Source organism: Dipodomys spectabilis, unplaced genomic scaffold (assembly GCF_019054845.1).
Source record: "Dipodomys spectabilis isolate Male_0828 unplaced genomic scaffold, ASM1905484v1 ptg000048l, whole genome shotgun sequence".
NCBI lineage: Eukaryota > Metazoa > Chordata > Mammalia > Rodentia > Heteromyidae > Dipodomys > Dipodomys spectabilis.
Genome location: NW_024870725.1, coordinates 3,363,213 through 3,385,553, shown reverse-complemented (window position 1 = coordinate 3,385,553; position 22,341 = coordinate 3,363,213). Strand labels below are relative to the sequence as shown.

The window sequence follows — 22,341 nt, the reverse complement described above, 5'->3', positions numbered from 1 at the left end:
CTTCCTAAGATGAAAGATGAAATTATTAATTTCAGATCCTTCTTATTTTTCTCTATTTTTAAAAATTATATTATCAGTAAGTAGTTATAAATGAGGTTACCATCCAACAAATCTGCTTATAAGTGCAATGAATCTTGATTGATATTACCTTTTTATTTTTTACAGCACTTGTTTGTTTCCCAGGAAAGAGGTACAAAGGAGGTGCAGGGACCCAGTCCTTAACTGTGTGTGCACGCGTCGGCAACAGGCCTCACTTCCAGAATAGCACATTCTAGAAGAGCAGCCAGCAGGGGTATAGGCCCAAGGCCAGTAGTGCGAAGAACACTGCAACATAGGAGTGGTGCTCCAGTATGTCCTGGGACGGCCAGAGCTGTCAAGAAGAGTTGCTAGCTCTCAGCCAGGGACATTGGTGCCTCTTGCAGTTTCCGCCACAGGAACAGGCTGCCCAGGAATATGGCAGCTGGACTTTTGAGCAACAGCAGGGCAGCATAGAGGGGCCAGGACCCGCTTCCTGAGGGTAGCAGCAGGGGCCAGTTGTTGAGGGTGATGCAGCCCAGCTGGGGTGCTAGAAATTTCAGGGCCACCAGTTAGGATATCCAGCCTGGGGTCTGTATGCTCACCACCCAGTGGGTGTTGTGCCAAAGGGCCAGGCTAGCCACATAAATAGCCAACAACGGCAGCACCATGGCTTCTGCCTCAGACAATGTGAAGTGTTGAGAAGCCACATGTTGGTCCAAAACTGGCAGGATGTAGAGGGCCAGGTCCATGGCCTGGGAGATGAGCAGAGGTGCCACAAGTGAGGCCAGCCCCACACCCTATGCTGGGGGTAGGGGTGGTTGCCAGGCTTGTGCAGCTGCATCTTTAGCTCTAGAGCCTTGAGTCCTAGGACCAGGAGCAAGAAGCCAGCCATGAGTATGTAAAAGCCAATGGAAATGAAGCAGGAGAGACCAGGCCGCAGGTAGAAGAAGAGTCATTCTTCTTCTGTTAAAGTGCCTGTTACAGGCACTCCAGGAGGTGGTTGAGCTTGCGGAACATACCCTCCAGACTCTTTCCCACTGCCACCAAGTCACACATGCACTGGCGGAAGCAACTGATACCATGCAGGGTCAGAGCCTCTACCCAGAATTGTAGGAAGAGGCCATGGGGGCAGTGACAGTGGCCAGAGGCCTCCCGAGGAAACATAAGCAGCAGCGTCTGCAGGCTTTGCAGGGACCCGTCCATCAGTGTCTCGTCCTGAGGTTGCAGCTTGCCCTGAAGTGTACGCAGCAGCCTGCCTTTCTGGCAGAAGGTCTGCAATAGGTTAAGCAGCTCAAGGTTGGGCAGCTGCCCACTGAGTCCTTCCACAGCCAAGTCGAGGATGGTGACCATGTCACTGCTCAGCTCCAGGGCCACAGCTGGAGGGAGCCTGCTTGGCCCTGCAGAGTGGAGGACTGCATGACAGTGACATTGACATTGTGATAAGCTTCAAGCCAAGCCTCAGTGCCCAGAAGGTCGTGCTCTGTCATAAGGAAGATGATATTTTTGGCCCAGTAAATCTGACCTCGGAAATGGGATGCAAGTGCCAACAGCAGCCCCACAGCCTGGCTATTGGTAGATTCCGGGCCACAGGGTGCCGTGAATACTAGGGACTTGGTGATGGCAGCATGCATGGCCCGAAGAATACCATACACATTGGTGCCCGACACCATATAGTGCTCGTGGGTCTTACCAGCAAAGGACAGTTTCTGGGAGAAACTCTGCCTGTAGACCTACAGCCCTACTGACTGCATTGTCCGCTCTAGCCAGGCCACTGGCAGAGCCCCCGACATCCTACGGTGAGTGGCGAAGTCCTGAGTGTGCAAAGCTCCAGGTGCAGTCTTTACCCTTAAACTGCTCCTCTACCATATGGGAACCCATGGCATTGTCCGACATGTAAGTGTGCTGGGTCAGTGGCGGGAAAGCCAGCACCAGGAACCAGGAGATGCTGGCTAAGTAGCTCAGCACTCAGAGTGGTACCTTGAGACACAGAATGAGGCGGGCCAGTGCGCGGCAGGCACACTGGGTCCTACAGGAGGCCCATAACGCTCCAGGTGCTGGGCTCCCACCACCAGCACAGGGGGTTCCAGCGAGCAGCCGTTGTAGGGCGCATGAGGCCGCTGTCAGACCAGGACTCCGTCCCCTTATTTAAAATATAGATACTTATACACATTGTTTTCCCTGAATAGTTTATTTTAATAATTTAACCCTATATGTTCAATTTTTTAAAATTTTTCATTCATTTACTTTTATTGTTATTGTAAGGGTGATGTACGGAGAGGTTACAGTTTCCTATGTCAGGTATCGGGTATATTTCTTTTTGAATAATGTCACTGCTTCCCTTGTTTTCTCCCAAGATTTCCCTCCCAATCCCCCTTCCACACAAGTTGTAAAGTTTATTTTCAATATAGTGTTTAGTATCACTTTTGCATTTGTTCACCCTTTGACCCAACATTTCTGTGCTCCTCCTTATACTCTTCAAAACAGACTTTTAAAAAAATATTCAAAATATTTTCCAATTTCCTTGCTATTTCTTCTTTCAGTCACCAAGTCCCCTGGATTATGTTTTATTTTCTCCATATTTGTAAATATATTAAACTGTGTGTGGGGTGTGTGTGTGGGGGGGGTGTTTGTGTGCTGGTCTTGGAGCTTGAAATCAGGGCCTGGGCACTGTCCCTCAGCTCTTCAGCTCAAAGCCAGAGCTCTACCTCTTGAACCACAACACCATTTCTGGTTTTCTAGTGGTTTATTGGACATAAGAGGCTCACGGACTTTCCTGTACAAGGACTTTACTAGTACAAGGGATTAGTACTCTATAATTTGAGTCAGACCTGAACTTACAGCTTTTTGGTGGTTAATAGGAGATACAAGTCTCATGAACTTTCCTGTCTGTGCTGGCCTTGAACTGTGACCCTCAAATCTCAGCCTCCTGAGTAGCTATGATTAAAGGTGCAAGCCACATGTGCCCAGCATAGACTTATGTGTTGAATTTAATACTAGAGGGCCATGCAGCATACTTTGTATGATTTAAATACTTTCAAATTTTCCAAGGCTTGTTTATGTCATAATATCTAGTAAAACTTTCTGTGTATTTTGTTTTTGTTGGCTGAATTGTTTTATAAATATTTTTAGCTTCTTTGGTTTGTAGTTTATTCAAATATTTTACTTCACTCTTTGATCTATTGTGTAGTCTACATATATTTTTAGAGTGGGATAAATAAGTAACTGAGATTTATGGTTGATTTTTAAAATTTCTTCATTAAAGTATGTTCAAGCATTTAAAATATAAGTAACTAAGTAAAAAGTAAATAAATGCATAAGTTGTGTGACATTTATTTCTCTAGAATTTTTTTTGGTTGCTTTTGAACTCTAGGCCTGGGCTCTGTCCCTCAGTTGTTCAGCTCAAGGCTAGTGTTCTACCTTTCGAGCCACAGCAGCACTTCTGTCTTTTTCTGCTTATATGGTGCTGAGGAATCGAACCCAGGGCCTCATGCATTCAAGGCAAGCACTCTACCATTGAGCCACCTTCCCAGCCCAAGGCTAAATTAAAAAAAAATGGTTACATACTGAATTTTTGTTTACCTTAGCATCTTATGTAGCCTCATTTACCTTATAATGATCAAGTTTAATGATTTTATATGTTTTCATGACTCTAAATGATTCAATATAATTTTAATCTATATCTATAATTATGAATAATTATATTTTAATACAAACAACAAGATTTTAATTTAAGCAACTACCAATTTAAAATTTTGGTGAATACTATTCACCAATTCATGTAAGTTTTAATTCAGCAAGAGTTTATTGACTTGTAATAGTGTACACCATCATATGGAGTTATGAAGATATGACATGGCTTACTCTCAAGGTAACCTCTAGCTTATCAATGGCCAACTAAACAAATTACTATAGCTTGCTTTCTATGAATATTACTGAATAACAGACAACTGGAACAATTGGAAAAGATTCCTTAAAAGAAGAAGATTCTGGCTGGGTCTTGAAAGTGAGTCAGAAGGATACTGGGTAGAACTAGTCGATGCTCCCCTAAAACTTTAGATATGATGTTGCAAATGTAGACGTAAGTGGGGTTTTGAATTCAGTCAACAAGTATTCTTACATTCAATAGTGCAGTGGTAAATCATTCCAACCTTAAATTATTTTGGATTATACTATTTTTTTATCTAAGGTGAAGTGAATGTTATATTTGTTATTTATCTTTCTTGGCCAAAGCAATTACTAGGTTCAAATATATAAAAGGAGGAAAACAGACCTTTGATCTTGAATCACTTAAAAATCTAGTTGACCAGTGGCCATTTGGAAAATCTAAAACATTTTGTGTACAATAAACCAAGAGAGTAGAATATCCAAAGATTTTCAACTGGACAGGATTGTTGTTTCAAAACCCAATCAAGGTATGTTACAATCTACAGAAATGAGAAAAGAAAATGGAGGAAAAATTGTGGCGAAATTTTGCTGCTAACAGCCTTATGTTAGGCCTGTCTGAATGAAAATATCAAGCAACTGCTATTGTATCGATGCATCTGCCCACATTCCCAGAGAAGGAACTTGGTGTAGTTTTCTTTACGATATCACATTAGAAGAATTGGTAGTATGCACAGGGACTTTCATCCTAGCAGAGTCATTCAAAGACAAAAACAATTGGTACTACAGATGTATATATAGCAACAAGGTCATTCTACTCTCCTGCCTTTATCCACATTTTTGAAACACAATCAGCATTTTTCTAAAGAATAGTTCTTTAACAGTATTTGAGATACATACATTATAGGAATAATGAAATTCAGCCATTTTAATTACATGATTAAATGACCTTTAGTGTATTAGCAATGTTGGGCACCCTACTACATAATCTAATTTTAGAAGATTTCCATCATCACCATGACCAAAATAAATTTGTGACCATTTCTAGCTTCTACTCATTCTCTTGTCAGTTTTTCTTATGCTGCAGGTTTATATGTGATGCACAGAAGCCAGACACAGTGACACAGTGTTTTCCTTACTTTTTTAAATTATAAAACAATTTTCTAAGTATTTTTCCTGAGACACAGTAAGGCCAGAATAGCATGGACAATGTTTAACTATTCAAATGCATTATGTAGTAGTGTATTTCACCATGGTGGGGAGTAGAGAGAGAGAGAGAGAGACTAGAAGTATAGAGAAGATAAAGATAGATCCAGTGATTGGTACACAACAAGAACTAAGAAAAAATATATAGTATAATCCTGGCATATAAATAAATTACTTTTAGGTTCTAGTGTGGCAGACAAAATACCCAAAGTCTCCCTGTTTGCCCTGTGTCCATCCGGTTCTTTTGATAAACAGTCAAATTAATAAGCAGTTTATCTTCTTTGGGTTTGATTTTCCAGAGAGGTTGTTTGCCTCAGATGAAATCTTTTCCTACTCTATAGTATCTGCAGAATATCAACTAGTTTTTTTTTTTGGCATTTGTGTCAGAAAACCATGATAGCTATCCAAAAATCAGTCCTTGAGATATGGATATATATACTGACCTTCAATTAGTCTCCAGGTTAAGATGACACGAAAAAATCAATAGCTTATTTTCTCTCCCTATTTCTGTATTTCTGCTCACATTTTGATGTTTGCTGAGATAAGAATTCATAACACCAAAGGCAATCAACTTCAGTGAACATTCAATGATGTTACCACAGGCTTATGGGGTCATGCTTTGCCTTGATCATTATAAATCTACCAAACATTTTTCTGTCAATATATACCCACTCCCTCTGTATGCAACAATATCTGCTCTCTTGTTGGACTCCAAGATCATTTCCCCTTTTGTAACTTGTATGCTATCCTCTAGCTTCATTCCCTAAACTCTTTGCAATGAGCTTTACAAGGAAGGTGTTAGGTAATTGGAACTCTGGTCATAGGGGAATAACCTATGACACTGAAGCATGTTGCTCAATTTCATCACTCTTTGTAGGTGTCAAAATATACATCACCTCCCACAGGGGAAGGAAGAAATGCTGACCCCTATCAAGAATGGCCATGGAGAAGCTTACTAAAATAAAACTGTAGACCAGAAATAATTATGGAATGTCCATCAGTTTGCAATAAAAGAAGAATTAAACATGAACTTTTCCCTTTTTCTCTTACTGATTTTTTTTCTCCTAATTGCATTTTGTATACTTTGGCAACTCAAAGACAAGGTAACCAAAAGCTGCATTATAACCGAATCATTTACCTTAGGTTTTCTGAATGGAAACTATGATTTACCATTTTCCCATCATTAAACATGGGGCCAAGATTATATTCATTGTTACTGCATATAGAGTATTTATCAATGCTCTCAGTTCTGACATGAGAAAAACTGGACATTTCAAAAATGTTAAGCAGCTATGATACACAAATCTGCTATGCCATTTTTATTTTTTTGTGCCAGTACTGGGGCTTGATTTTAGGGACTGGGCACTGTTGCTTATTTTTATTTCTTAATGCTGGCACTCTACCATTTTAGCCTCAGCCCCACTGCTGGCTTTTTGCTGGCTAAGTGAAGAAAAGAACTTCACAATCTTTCCTGCCCTGAATGTTTTTGAACTGTGATCCTAAAATCTCGGCCTCTGAATATCCAGGATTATAGGTGTGAGCCACTGGCACCCGACTTTGCTCCTTTCTAGTAGACAAATAACACTTTCTTGAAGGAGGAAATAATATGATTAATCGTTGTTGATGTACAAGTTCAACATTATATAATTGTAGATTTATAGCTACTGTTTATTAAATTCTGTGTATCTATGAAGTATACTAAAAACATTAGTTTTGCTCATCTTAGTAAGAGATGTCATTATTCTTATTTTATAAATAATTGCAGGGAATACAAGGCACAAATAAAGTGACTTGACCAAAGTTAACACAATCACTGATGGAAGTGAAACTGTAATCCAAGAACTGTGGCCTCGAGACAATACTTTTATTCAATGCCCTATTTTGCCACTTTGACCTAAAGAATAATATAAATGGGGCTGGGAAGGTGGCTCAGTGGTAGAGTGCTTGCCTTGCATGCCTGAGGCACTGGTTCGATTCCTCAGCACCACATAAGCAAAAAGAAAAAAGCCGGAAGTGGTGCTGTGGCTCAAGTGGTAGAGCGCTAGCCTTGAGCTGAAGAGCTGAGGGACAGCGCCCAGGCCCAGAGTACAGGCTCCACGACCGGACCCTCCCCCCCCCCCCCCCAAAAAAAAAGAATAATATAAGTTACGCATTTCAAGTACACATTTTCCAACACTAGTGATTTGGACTTGTAAGATAATGTTTATACTCAGTAAAAGAGAGAAACTAATTGATCCAGATTTTCCAGCTCCTACGTCATTTTCTTAGAGTGAAGTTAGACCTTAGTAGATGAATTAAGTTTTAGGCCATTAAGATTACATTTAATTTACTGCCAATGAATTGTAGTAATATATTAAACATTGAATGCATGTGAAAAATAAAATAAAATAAAATAAAGCATATAGCCCTCGAGCAAAAGTCAAATCTTTGTCAAATCTGCAGTTTGTTAATTTTCTATCATGCATAGCATTCCTCCTAAACACCACTGTAATTGAGATTAGTCATTTTGATCATGACATGAGAAAACCTATCTCCCATTTCTTTGCTGGAAAAGTTCAGAAATAGCCACAATATAAATAACATTAAGGTTAATGTGTTGAACTTGATTATAGGCTTGGAAATGTTTCATTTTTATTAATGTACTCAATTCCAGCAACACAAATTGAATATATCATTCACTCAGTCTTTCCACTTATCTAAGCAGCAACTCTTATATAAGGGACACAAGTGTTTTGGTTTTTATTTGCAACCTCTCTCTTTTGTCTAGTTGTACTTATCTCAGATGTATTCTTCATCATAATTTTTAACTTATATTCCTACAAAGAGTTATATCATTCCTCACAAGTCATTATTATTTCTTAATCTTACTTTAATCTTTATTTCTGTAATGAATTAAAATTCCTTAGCATGAGTTATAAAATTTTTAATAAAGTGGTTCCAAACTTATACTCTTAGCTTATTTCATTATTTATAATTAATTATATCTCATACTATGCCTCAGTCCCTCCAGAATATTGGTGCTTTTTTCACTTCTACTTCCTTATCTCATATACTAAAAGAAGCAGTGAAGAAAATGAGCACTGTGATGAGGTTGTCTGAGTTTGAGTCTTGATTCTAATAATTACCAGGGTGTAACCTTAGTGAGGTGATTACATTGTTCTGATTTTTCTGTTAAGTCGTTTTTCTCATCTGTATGGTAGAATGTAATGGTAGCTGTTATACATGGTGCCTGCAAAAATTTTATGAACTAATGACCTTAACTATAAAAACATTCTGATACATAATGTATTTATAGTAGGCATTATATTGCATTGTTGGCATTGTTATTTGCATCATGCAGAATGTTTCTTACCTATTCTAGCATGTTACTCTTAGGAATAAGCTCAAATGTCCACTCCTCTGTGAGGCCACCTGAAGCTTTGCTTTATGATTTTAACATTACCTAATAACTTTGAGTTTAGTCATCTACCAGTCTCTTCTCTATGTGGTATAAATACTCTATGTTTTTATATCTTTTATTGCAGTTAGCACAATTTATGACATTTAGTAGGGAATCAAAGAATGTATTTTGAGTTGGATAGAGTAGAAAAAATGTCCTAACATTCCATGATCAAGTATTCACTTGCAAGTTCATATAGTGGAGAACCATAACACTAAAAGTAATTTGTGTCTAGAGTTCTACAGTACTAATGTGGAAATGCTCAGTGGAAGGGATATCATGTCATTTAACCTAAATGCCTTTTTCCTATTCTTTTTCAATCATTTCCCCAGCATGGTGCAAACTGAATTCCAATTCAAACATATGCTATGAGGGCATAGTTTTCTCATTGCCTGAATTAGATCTGATATGTCCATATGCTGTATGACAATTTGTTCTGAGTATGCCTTTTTAATGGTAATGCTTACACAGTCATAATGCATTTTTGGTACTAACTCAGGGAGAATTATGGATGGGTTTTTCTTGAAATTCTCAGGGTAGAGGCTTTCAAATAGCTTACCTCTCCAACCAAGCATCAAAAGTATCAAAGTTTTATTCATGGTACTAAATAACCTTCACTGCACTCTTCTTGAATCCAGGGGACAGTTGAAATTTGACAGTCTGGTAGATGCTACTTGTTTTACTGGCCACTGAAGAAGACATGTAGGAATGAAACAGTCTTCAAAAATATAATTCACCTTTATTAAGGATAATCATCAATGGATCACAGAGGCTAGAATTCTGTTCCTCAAGACAGAAAAGAAGAGCTTCAAGAATATGCTCAGATGAGCAGTTTTGTTACAGTAATTTTATGGAACTACCTGCAGTTCCCCCAAAGTGCCATATTCTTTCTTCTCTCCAGGCTTTTATGCATAAGACTCCTTTTTCCTGCAAAGCCAGTCTTCATGTTGCTCTGACCTCATTTTGCTTGTCTACCTCTTTCAATAAAAAACATGTCCTATGACACACTTTGCTTGCTTCTATGGTCTCCTCAACTGAACTGCAAAGAAATGAAATATACATCTTCTTCATCTTTGTACTTCTCATCCATATAATTCCTAATACTTCCTTGTGACAAGTGTAAGCTTAGTAATTCAGGCTGTGCATGTCCATATTAACATAATGTAACCAACATCCAAATGATAGCAAAACTTCTCAAAAACTTTGAATAATATGGAAGAGGATTTGGGAAAGTGAGAGTAAGCAAGAGAGTTGATTTTACTAGGTGTGTTTGTGTGTGTGTGTGTGTGTGTGTGTGTGTGTGTGTGTGTGTGTAAAACACCATGGTTAAAGTACTTTGAACAACTAGAAAACAGTGAAAAATGAGTGACAAAAATATAATGGAGGTCCTGAAATGTGCATGCTAGTAGTAGAGGAAGGGCAAGGAGAAAAGTTGAAAACAGTAAATGTGATTGAAATATCATATATATATGAAAGCGGAAGATATGAAAGCGGAAGAATGAAGCTGTTGAAATTTGTTGTGAAGAGGAGAGGGATATGAAAGGGAGAGATGAAAGAGCTGAAGAACTGAGTTGGATCAAAGTACATTGCTGGTACATATGGACATGTCAAAATGAACCATCCTTGTACAACTAATTAATACCAATGAAAAGTAGGGGGAAAGAGAAACCAAATTCACACATTTACTTAACCACTAATTCAGTAGCATACACAAAAAATGCAGAAATAGGTTTAAAATAGTCCTAGCTGATTATGTGGCTAGTAGTTTGTGCACAGTCTTTGGAATCACACAGAAATATAGTTTCAAATTTCAGCTGTTTCTCTCACTAGCTTTATAAACTCAGAGACAGTTCATATTTTCTCTGAGGCTTGATGTCTACATGTGTGTACTGTAGGTCATTCTCTATACTTATATCATATAATGATTCTAAGGGTTTAACTGAAATGTCTGAAAAATGCTTCAGAGTTCCTAGTGATCTATAAGCATTTCATCAAGGTAATTATCATATCTAGTAAATAAGATGATTTTAATATGATAAATTTTAAGAGAATTTCATGTCATATTTCCATGTTGTTTAAAATATTTGGAGTGTAACATCTATTAATATGTATATATACATATATATATATATACAGATACACATATATACATATATATCTAGAATTAGCTGGTATTGAAGGCAATTATCTTCAATTAATATGGTTTTGCCAGGATTTTGATGTATTTACTCATAATTGTTTCTTTTGATTCATGCAGCTAATTTTCTTCTTGTTTCTAATAGATTTTCACTTTGGTTTATCTAGTTCCTTTGGAAAAAAACCTTCAATGTTTGTATGGTGCAAATACTAATAAAGACGTTTCTGCTTCCAAAAGACATAATGCATGTACTGACTCATATAGAGAAGCTAAGAGCTGATGTGATATAAATAGTAAGGAGAATATGTTACCGGAGTCTAAGAGCAGGGAGGAGGTGAGCATGGAGAAACATTGTTAATTAGGTAGAGGATTATCTTTTAGTGATCTATACAAAGTAGGATGATTATAGATGATCATATTTTATTGTAAATTTCAAAAATGTCAGAAGATATAATTTTAAATAATTTAGTACAAAGTAATAAATACTTGGTGTACAGGAAATGTTAAAGTATACAGATATGATTAGTGTACACTCTATACACAACTCAAAATATTAAACTGCTTCCTATAGATACATGCAAATACAATATATGATTAATAATATGTAATAAAAGTGTTACTTCTGTCATTACTTCTCTTATCTAATTACTGTGAATACAGCGGTGGGGGACCATTAATTTTACTTTAAATTTTACTTCAAACATGCTTTCTCATAATTTCTCACAGTCAATGCCACTTCAGACATGCTCAATATGAGATATTAAAATAGGAGGTATTCCATGGAAACCTAGAGTGATCTACAAATACAGAAAATCAATTTATATAAGGCTCATGTGGACATAATAAACAGCCTATTGACAAATAGGACCAGGTATTTTCAACATCCCTTAATACCATTAAGATTAATCCCTACATGATATGATCAGAATAAAGCCATTATCCCCTTTTTTGTGAGAGTTTGCTTTCCTGCCAAATAAAATAATTTTGCTTGATTCTGATCTTGTTCTGTAATTAATGTGTAATGAAAATGATTTTAAATATCTGCTAAAATTCCAAAATCTTATATTTTTAAATTGTAGGGTCATTTATGTTTAATTCAATATGTATCATTTTAATACATGTTGAAAGAGATACAAAGGCATGATAACCTCTCAGTGACTAGTTTTCTCAGATGCTCCATTGCTTACACACATCAAATTTAGCTATCGAGGGTGTCAGAAGTGTTTTTACAAACCTTTAACCGATTATAACATGGAAAGCAGAGAAAGACAAATAAGAAGCTGTTTTTAAGAAGAGCATTTTACTTGGTAAGCTCCCCTTTCAAAGAATCTTCCAATACAAAAGAAATTTAGGATGCTCTTTAAGCTTTAGGAACAAATGCAGATGCATTATATAATGTTGATATTCAAGGAGACCTGGAACAAGAAGGAGCAATCAATATCTTATGTATATATAAAATAATCCTTGTAAGATGCACAAAGGCTTGCTTTTCTTCTACAGTTGAACAAAGTGAAAACAAATCAACAATACTGACAACTTCATTTTATTTTAATAACTTAATATAATATCTAATGATTTTTCCTTCAAAGTCCTAGTAAGTACTTCTGAATATTTGACTCTAGATTTGCATACAGTATGCCTAGGGTTTTAATGAGTTTCAGATCTTCAAATGGGTAATCATATTTCACCACTTAGGTCAGAGAAAAAACAATTTGGTCAAATACCTCCTTTTTTCTGCTGTGCATGAATGGTGTAGAATAGAATTTTGAAAATATAAGAAACAGTAACACTATAGTTATCCACCTATCACATGTCTAGCAAAAGCAATCACCCAGGGCACAACTGAAAGCCAGAATTAAATGAATCACCCCAAAACAGCAAGTAATAAAGAAACCAGCTGTTTCAGAGCTACGATTTTATAATCCTAGAAGACAACATTGACATAAAACCTCACCCCAGTTAGAATGGCTATAATCAAGAATTCTAATAACAACAGATGCTGGAGGGGATGTGGACAGAAGGGAACCTTACTGCATTGTCGGTGGTAGTGTAAACTTGTTCAACCACTTTGGAAAGCAGTATGGAGGTTCCTCAAAAGACTCCATATAGAGCTCCCCTATGACCCAGCAATTCTACGTTTGGGCATTTACCCAAATGATTACAAACAAGACCACAATAAAGCTACCAGCACAACTATATTTATTGCAGCATTACTTACCATAGCTAAGATATGGAACCAACCCAGATGCCCCTCAGTAGATGAATGGATCAAGAAAACGTGGTATATATACACAATGGAATTCTATGCCTCCATTAGAAAGAATGACATTGCCCCATTTGTTAGGAAATGGAAAGACATGAAAAAAAATATATTAAGTGAAGTAATCCAGGCCCAAAGAAACGTAGGTCCCAAGGTTTCCCTTATTTGCAATAACTAGTATGTGTCTGAGACAAGCAGAAACGGTCAGATAAGTTGATGTTAGGCAAAATGAACCCCAAGATAAGGACTCAAAGAGTTTTTCTTTCTTGCTATTGTCTCTAACATATTTATAAGATAATTCTTTGTTGCTTTGTATGTCCCTCCCCCACGGTATAACCTGTTTTCACTGTATTTGATGTTGTTATAATTTGTGGAGGGGAAGGTAAAAAACAAATTGTTTAAATAGGGATACAGATGGACCCATTGCAACAATGAGATGTTCAAGTTGTTATGTCGAAAAATGAACTTTACAACTTTAGCACGGGGGTGTGAGGGGAGAGGGTCGGGGGGGTTGGGCAGGGGAAAATGGGAAGGGATGGAAAGGGGAAACAGAGGAGCAGGCAGCAATGCTTGATAAGAAATGTACTCATTACCTTGCTCATGTAATTGTAACCACTCTGTATGGTATTTTCACAATAAAAAAAAATAACATCTAATTATGGTCATTAGTTGTTCAAGATGATCTGATGATTCTTATTCAAAGCATATACAGTGAATGAATATTTTCTTCAACTGGAATACTACACACAGATATGTGGGTGTATGAAAGTATTGTTTGTATCAGGTACAGAAAACTCTGAATATTGTTATAAAAAGTACACATTCAGGCAAGGTATTGACAAGAATGAGGATAGTCATCATTTGGGGCCAGAGTGTAGACAGCATCTAATTATATGAATTTCATTTGTGGGTCAGAAAAAGTAAGCATTAGGTTTTTATGTTTGAGAGTAAAATAATTTGATTAATGTTTTAGAAAGTACACTCTTGAAAATAAGAAGTAGAAATGAAATAGTCTATCTTTTGGCAGTGGTACTAGGGTTTTGATATCAGGATTTCATGCTTCCTAAGAAGGCATTCTATCAAATGAACCCTGCTTCTACTTCTTTTTGTTCTGTTTTTTTTTAATTGTAAAAATAGGGTACAGTGGGTTTACAGATCCATGAATAAGGTAATGAGTACATTTCCTGTCAAGTATTGTTACCTACTCCTTTGTTTTTCCCCTACCATCCCTCCCTTTCCACCTCCCAAACTCCTGCCTCCCCTCATCCAAGTTGTAAAGTTCTTTTTTACATAGTGTCTTGTACATCTCATTGTTACAATGGGTAAACCTATATCCTTATTTCAGCATTTTGTCATTTCCCTTCCCCTCCCCAAATTAGAAAAATTTGTATACAAGATAAAGGGAACAGACATCAAATACAGTGAAAACAGGGGTTATATCATGGGGAAAGAACATACAAAAGAAACAAAAACGTTAAGTGGTACATTTTTACATACTTTAAACACAGTAGAAAGAAAGCAAAAACAAGTCTGTCCCTATTCTGGGGTTCATTTCATTTAACATCATCTTATACGGTCATATGTACACATCATTTCAACGTTACTGCTTGTCCTAGACATATACTAGTTATTGCAAATAAGGGAAACCATGGAATCTATGTTTCTTTGGACCAGGCTTACTTCACTTAATATAATTTTTTCCAAGTCTTTGCATTTCCTAACAAATGGGGCGATGCCATTCTTTCTGATGGAGGCAAAGAATTCCAGTGTGTGTGTGTGTGTTTGTGTGTGTGTGTGTGTGTGTGTGTGTGTGTGTGTGTGTGTGTGTGTGTGTGTGTGTGTGTGTACCACATTTTCTTGATCCATTCATCTACTGAAAGGCATCTTGGTTGGTTCCATATCTTAGCTATGGTAAATAATGCTGAGATAAATACAGTTGTGCTGGTAGCTTTAGTATGGCCTTGTTTGATTGCTGGGTCATAGGGGAGCTCTATATGTATGTAATCTTTAAAGGAACCTGCATATTTCTTTCCAAAGTGGTTGAAGAAGCTTAAACTCCCACCAACAATGAGGTAGTATTCCCTTCTGGCCACATTCCTACCAGCAGCTGTTCTTATTAGATTTCTTCATTCTAGCCATTCTAACTGGGGTGAGATCGAATCTCAATGCTTTGTTTTGATTTGCATTTCTTTTATGGCTGGAGAAGTTGAGCATTTATTCATGTGTCTATTGGCCATTCTTATTTCCTCTTCAGAGAAGTTCTCTTTAAGTCTTTAGCCCACTTCTTGATTGGGCAATTGTTTCTTTGAGGATCTGTTGTTGGAGGATTTAGTTTTTTGAGTTCTAAGTATACTTTTATGAGACCCTTGTCCATTGTATGGCTAGTAAAGATCTCCCAATTTGTGGGTTTCCTATTGATCTTACTAGCTATGGCCTTTGCCATGCAGATGTTGTGCAATTTCATGCAATCCCGTTTGTCCAACCTTGCTTTGATTTCTTGTGTTTCTGAGGACATATTAAGAAAATATCGACCTGTGCCAAGGAACCCTCTAGTTTCTCCTATTCCTTCCGGTAATGTTTTCAGGGTGTCTACTTTGAGTCCAAGGTCTTTGATCCATTTGGAGTTGATTCTTGTGCAGGGTGATATATAAGGATCTAGTTTTAGTTTTCTACAGGTGATTAACCATTTTTTTCCAGCACCATTTTTTCCTCTTACTGAAGAGGCTGTCTTTCCTCCATTCTATTTTTTTAACTCTCTTATCAAATGTTAGGTGGCTACAGGTCTATGGGTTCATTTCTAGGTTTTCAATTCTATTCCATTGGTCCTGAGGTCTGTTCTTTTGCCAGTACCAAGCTGTTTTGATTACTATGGCTTTGTAGTAGAGTTTGAAATTTGGTATTGATATTCCTCCAGCACTGTTCTTTCTGCAAAGAATTGTGCCCTTTATTGTTCCATATGAATTTTTGGGTGGCTTCTTCTATTTCATTGAAGAATGAGGTGGAACTATTGATAAGTATGGCATTGAATTTGTTGATAGTTTTTGTCAGTATTGCCATTTTTGCGCTGTTAGTCTTCCCAATCCAGGAGCATGGGAGGGTTTCCACTTTCTAAGTTCTACCTTAATTTCCTTTTTTAATTTTTTAAAGTTTTCATTGTAGAGGTCTTTCAATTCTTTAGTTAATTCCTAGGTATTTTCCTTTTTGTGGGGGTATTAAAAAAGGAGTTGTGCTTTCTTGATTTCAGCCTGGCTCTTTTCATTGTTGGCATACACAAAAGCCATTGATTTTTGAGGGTTAATTTTATACTCTGCTACTTTGCCAAAATTTCGAATCAGTTCGTGTAACTAGGGATGGATACTGTGGGATTCTTTTTTTTTTTTTTTTGTCGGTTATGGGGCTTGAACTCTTGGCTTGGGTGCTGTCCCTCAGCTCTTCAGCTCAAGGCCAGTGCTCTACCACTTGAGCTACAGCGTCACTTCCAGTTTTCTTGTGGTTTATTGGAGATAAGAGTGTTATGGAGTTTCCTGCCTAGGCTGGCTTTGAACCGTGATCCTCAGATCTCAGCCTCCTGAGTAGCTAGTATTGCAGGCGTGAGCCACTGGTGCCCGGCTCTGTGGGATTCATTACATAAAAGATCATGTCATCTGCAAAGAGGGGGAGTTTTACTTCATCTTTCCCTACTTGGATCCCTTTTATGTTTGCATCTCGTCTTATTGCTGTAGCTAGGCATTCAAATGCTACATTGAAGAGAAGTGGAGAGAGTGGACATCCTTGTCTTGCTCCTGTCTTTAGAGGAAATGGATTTCATTTTTCACCATTAAGTAGTTGTAGGTTTGTCATATACAGTCTTTATTGTATTGAGGAATGTTCCATGGGTTCCTAGTTTTTCAGAGCCTTCATCATAAATGGGTGTTGTATCTTGTCAAATGCTATTTCTACATCTATTGAGATAATCATGTGATTCTTATCTGTGCTCTTGTTGATGTGATGAATGATATCAATTGATTTGCATATACTGAACCAGGTTTGCATCCCTGAAATGAATCCTAGTTGATTGTGGTGTATGATTTGTTTGATGAGTTGTTGAAGTCATTTGGCCAACATTTTGATGAGAAGTTTTACATGTATGTTCATTAAAGAAATTGTTCTATAGTTCTCTTTAGGTGATCCTGCCTTGTTATGGGATAAAGGTTATGATGGCTTCATAGAAAGAGCTTGCTAGGGGCTGGGAAAGTGGCTCAGTGGTAGAGAGCATGCCTTGAATGCATGAGGCCCTGGGTTCGATTCCTCAGCACCACATAAGCAAAAAAAGAAAAAAGCCGGAAGTGGCACTGTGGCTCAAGTGGTAGAATGCTAGCCTTGAGCTGAAGAGCTGAGAGACAGTGCCCAGCTGAGTTCAGGCACCACGACCGGACCCAAAAAATAAAGAAAGAGCTCACTAATGAACTTTTAATTGCAATTTCATTGAAGAGTTGGAGGAGCATAGGTGTGAGTTCTGCTTTGAAGGTCTTGTAGAATTCAGCTGTAAATCCATCCAGTCCTGGGCTTTTCTTGGCTGAGAGGACTCTTATTCCTTTTTCTATTTTTTTGCTTGATATAAGCCTGTTAAGTTGGTTTAAATCATGTTGGTTTAGTTTTGGCATGTTGATATTTGCTAGAAAATCATGCATTTCTTCCAGATTCTTAAACTTATTATCATTAAGGCTTGAGAAGTATTCCCTGATAATGTTCTGAATCGTGGTTGTTTCTGTGGTGATATTTCCAAGATCATCTCTGAATTTGTTTATTTGTGTGTGTTCTCTTTTTTTTTGTAAGATGTGCTAAGGGTCTGTCAATCTTGTTCATTTTTTATTATATATATTTATTGTAAAAATATTGTACGGAGGGTTTACAGTTGCAGGAGTAGGGTAATTATTACATTTCGTAGCGATCATTGTTACCTCCTCTTTTGATTTCCCCCACCATCACTTCCCTCCCCACCTCTATAACTCCTCCCACCCCCTATCCTGACATTGTAAACTTTATTTTCAATATAGTGTCCTGTACATCTTGTCATCACAATGGGTCAACTTGCATCCCCATTTAAACATTCCGCTATATCCCTTCCTCTCCCCAAATTACAAATTGTATATACAAGATGCAGAACACCGGCTTCAAATCCAGTGAAAACAGGGGTTATACCGTGGCAGAAGCACATACAAAAGAAACAAAAGAATAATATAGTGCATTATAAGTACATTAAAAATAATAGCAAGAAAGAAAAAACCACTTGTGTTCCTCATCTTGGGGTACATTTTGCTAAATATTATATCATGTGGTCATATGTACATAGCTTTTGACCTTCTCTGCTTGGCCTAGACATGTACTAGGCATTGCAAACAAGGGAAACCATGGTACCTATGTTTCTATGGGCCTGGCTTACTTCACTTAATATAATTTTTTCCAAGTCTTTCAATTTCCTATATGAGGTGATGTCATTCTTTCTTATGGAGGCATAGAATTCATATGTATCACATTTTATTTATCTATTGAGGAGCATTGAGGTTGGTTCCATATCTTAGCTATGGTAAACAATGCTGCGATAAACATGGTCATGCTGGTAGCTTTGGTATGACGTTGTTTCTGATCATTTGGGTTAATGACCAAAAGTGGGATTGCTAGGTCATAAGGGAGCTCTACATGGAGTCGTTTGAGGAAGCTCCATACTGCTTTCCAGAGTCATTGAACAAGTTTATACTCCCACCAACAATGCAGTAGGGTTCCTTTGGCCACAAACTGTGGAAACACAATAAACATAGCCAATCCACAAACTCCAACACCATCTCCACATAAAGAAGCTACAGAGAAGTCCCAGAATAACCTAGAAGATAATTCTCAAGTTAGATTAAAAGCATGAATGGTAAATATGCTGAATGGCAAATTGGACACACTGCATAGGGTTATCAGAGAATGTGATGAGCTAATAGATTACTTCATGGCATCCACAAATAAAAGGATAAAGGAACTCCAGCAGAGGGAGAAACAATCTAATGAAAAGATAGGAACCCAAATTAAGGAGTGGAATGAGAAGTCTGAAAAACAACTCCAGGAGGTAAGGCAATCTATTGAATACTTAAAAGCAAACCTTAATAAAGAGATGGCCACCATTAAGAAAGACCAGCAAGAAGGAAAGGTGATAAACAGCAAAGTAAAAAGCCTTGAAAGCAGAATGAAGGAGGCCAAAGAAAGAATATTGGAGTTTCAAGACAGTTTAGATTCCATAGAGAAAGAGCACACAAATATTCATAACAACACTAAGAAGCATGACAGATCACTGCAGGAAATACAGAATACGTTCAGAAAGCCTAATTTGAGAATAATAGGTATACAAGAGAGCCTGAAGAGGAAAACCAATGGATTAGAAATATATTCAGCAGAATCCTAGCAGAGAACTTCCCAAATATACAATAGATCAGGCCCATCCAGATACAAGCTTTTAGAACTCCAAATAGACCAGACCAGAACAGGTCATCCCACCGCCACAGTATAATTCATACTGACTCAATAGCCTCTAAAGGAACAATTCTTAAAGCTGCCAGCGAGAAGAGAACAATCACATATAAGAGTAACCCAAATAGTATTATCCCAGACTTCTCAGCAGACATCATAAAAGCAAGGATGGCCAGGAAAGGGGTATGCCATGCCATAAAATCAACTGACTACCATCCAAGAATAATCTACCCAGCTAAGCTCTCATTCATAGCAGAAGGACAAATAAAACCCTTCCACACCAAGGAAAATCTGAAGCAACATATTGCTAACTGACCATCTCTTCAAAAAATCCTCAAAGACTTTCTAAATGTAGAAAACCAACAAGAACAGAATATAAGCAATCTTGTTATTTTTTTTTGAAGAATCAACTCTTTGTTTTGTTGATTCTTTCTATGCTTTTTGGATTCAAATTCACTTAATTCTGATTTAATTTTAATTATTTGTTTCTATCTGCTGGGTTGGGATTTAGCATTGCTGCTCTTTTTCAAGAGCTTCAGGTGTCTCATTAAATTGTTAGTGTCAGATCTCTCCAATTTGTTGATATAGGAACTCAGAATTATAAACTTGGCTGTAAGTACTGCTTTTCTGAGTCTCAGAGAAACTGGTGGTTTGTGTGTTAATTTTGGTTGAATATCATACACAGTTGAATTTCCTTTCTAAACTCTTCCATGACCCACTGGTGTTTCAGCAGTATGTTGTTCAGCCTCCATATGTTATAGCACTTTCTTTGGTGGCTTTTTGTGTTGAATTCTAATTTTATTCCCTTCTTATCTGAGAACACGGCGGAATAAGGACCTAAAATGTGACCTATTTTGGAAAATGTTCCATGTGCTACTGAGAAGAACATGTATTCTGATGCTGTTGGGTGAAATATTCAGGAGATGTCTGTTAAGTCTAGTTGACCTAACAGTTGTTTAGATCTGAGGTTTCTCTTTTCAGTTTTTTCTGGGTTGACCTATCCAGCGGGGATAGTGGTGTGTTAAAGTCCCCAACAATTAATGTCTTTGAATCTATATGAGATTTGTGGGAAAGTAGTGTTTCTTGGATAAATTTGGATGCTCCATTGTTTGGTGAATTGATATTTGGAGTTGTTTAATATGTAATGACCTTCTTAATCTCTTCTCACTATTTGAATTTGAAGTCTTTATCTGATATTGGGATTGTAACTCCTGCCCATGTATGGGGTCAATTTGCTTGGAAGCTTTTATTCCAGCCTTTCACTTTCAGAATATGCTTGTTTTTGTGGGCAAGGTGTGTCTCTTGAAGGCAGCAGAGAGAAGAATCTTGATGTTTGAACCAACTACACAGTCTATGTTGCTTAATTGGACAGTTAAGTCCATTAATATTGAGAATTAGGACTGAGAGGTGTTTGGGAATTCCTGCCATTTTATCCACCTTCTTGGGGGCTGTGGCAACTGGGTTCTTCCTATGGTTCTTGGATTCTCAGTTTTGGTGCAGTTTCTTGGGCTTTATTGTGGTCTTGCTGGTTTTCTATGTATAGGACATCTTTAAGTATTTTTTGTAGGGCTTGTTTGGTGGAGATATATTGTTTAGTTTTTCTTTGCTATAGAAGGTTTTTATTTGACCTTCGGTTATGAAGGAGAGTTTAGTTGGGTAGAGTATTCTTGGTTGATAGTGGTTTGTCTTTAGGGTGTGGCATACATCATCCCAGGCTCTTTTTGCTTTAATTCTCTCTGCTGAGAAATCTGAGGTTATTTCATTTGGTTTCCTATTAGAAATGATTGATCTTTCTCCTTAACAGCTTTAAGGATCCTTTCCTTGGTCTGAATTGATACTGTGTGGATTCCAATGTGACAGTGGGATTTCCTGTTCTGTTCTGGTTTATTTGGGGTTCTAAAGGCTGCTTGTATCTGAATCTATTTGCACATTTGGAAAATTCTCTGCTAAGATCTTGTTAAATGAATTTCCCAGACTATTAACTTCTTTTTTTTTTTAATTTAATTTTTTTTTGTGAACATACTGTACAGAGGAGTTACAATTACATGGGCAGGATAATGCGTACATTTCTTATCAAGCATTGCAGCCTCCTCCTTTGTTTACCCTTCACATTCCTTCCCAGCCTCTCTCCTACCCCCCCAATCCTCCCCCCCCCGCACCAACGTTGTAAAGCTCGTTTTAGACATGACCTTGTACTTTTCATTGTTGCAACAGGTCCACCTGTATCCTTAAACGACTTGTTTTTCCCCATCTCCTCCACAAGTTATACTGACATCAAATATAGTGAAAGCAGGGGTTATACTGTGGGGGAGGGACATACAAAGCAACAAAGAGATAATCTTATAAATGCGTTACAAACAAATGCATGAAATAAAAAAGCATTAAAATACATATCTAAGGGTTCATTTTCCTAACATCACATTATCTGACCTTTTCTGCTTGACTCATACATATACTAGATATTGCAAATAAGGGAAACCATGGGACCTATGTTTCTTTGGGCCTGGCTTACTTCACTTAATATAATTTTTTCCAAGTTTTTCCATTTCCTAACAAATAGAGCAGTGTCATTTTTTCTGATGGAGGCATAGAATTCCATTGTGTATATATACCACATTTTCTTGATCCATTCATCTACTGAGGGGTATCTGGGTTGGTTCCATATCTTAGCTATGGTAAATAATGCTGCAATAAACATAGTTGTGCTGGTAGCTTTAGTGTGGTCTTGTTTGTAAACATTTGGGTAAATGTCCAAAAATGGGATTGCTGGGTCATAGGGGAGCTCTATGTGACCATTAACTTCTTTCTCTAGGTGCTCCTCTGCATCTATTATCCTCACATTAGGCCTTTTGATGGTGTCTTCTAAATGTGGAATAGATCTATCATATTTCCTGGATTTGTCTTGAATAG

At 37.5% G+C, this 22,341-nt stretch overlaps 1 pseudogene; it reads right to left on the bottom strand.

Moving 5' to 3' along the window:
• Positions 1-250: 250 nt before the first annotated feature.
• On the bottom strand, positions 251-2,059 carry LOC122107203 (annotated as a pseudogene).
• Between the last annotated feature and the right edge of the window lie 20,282 nt (positions 2,060-22,341).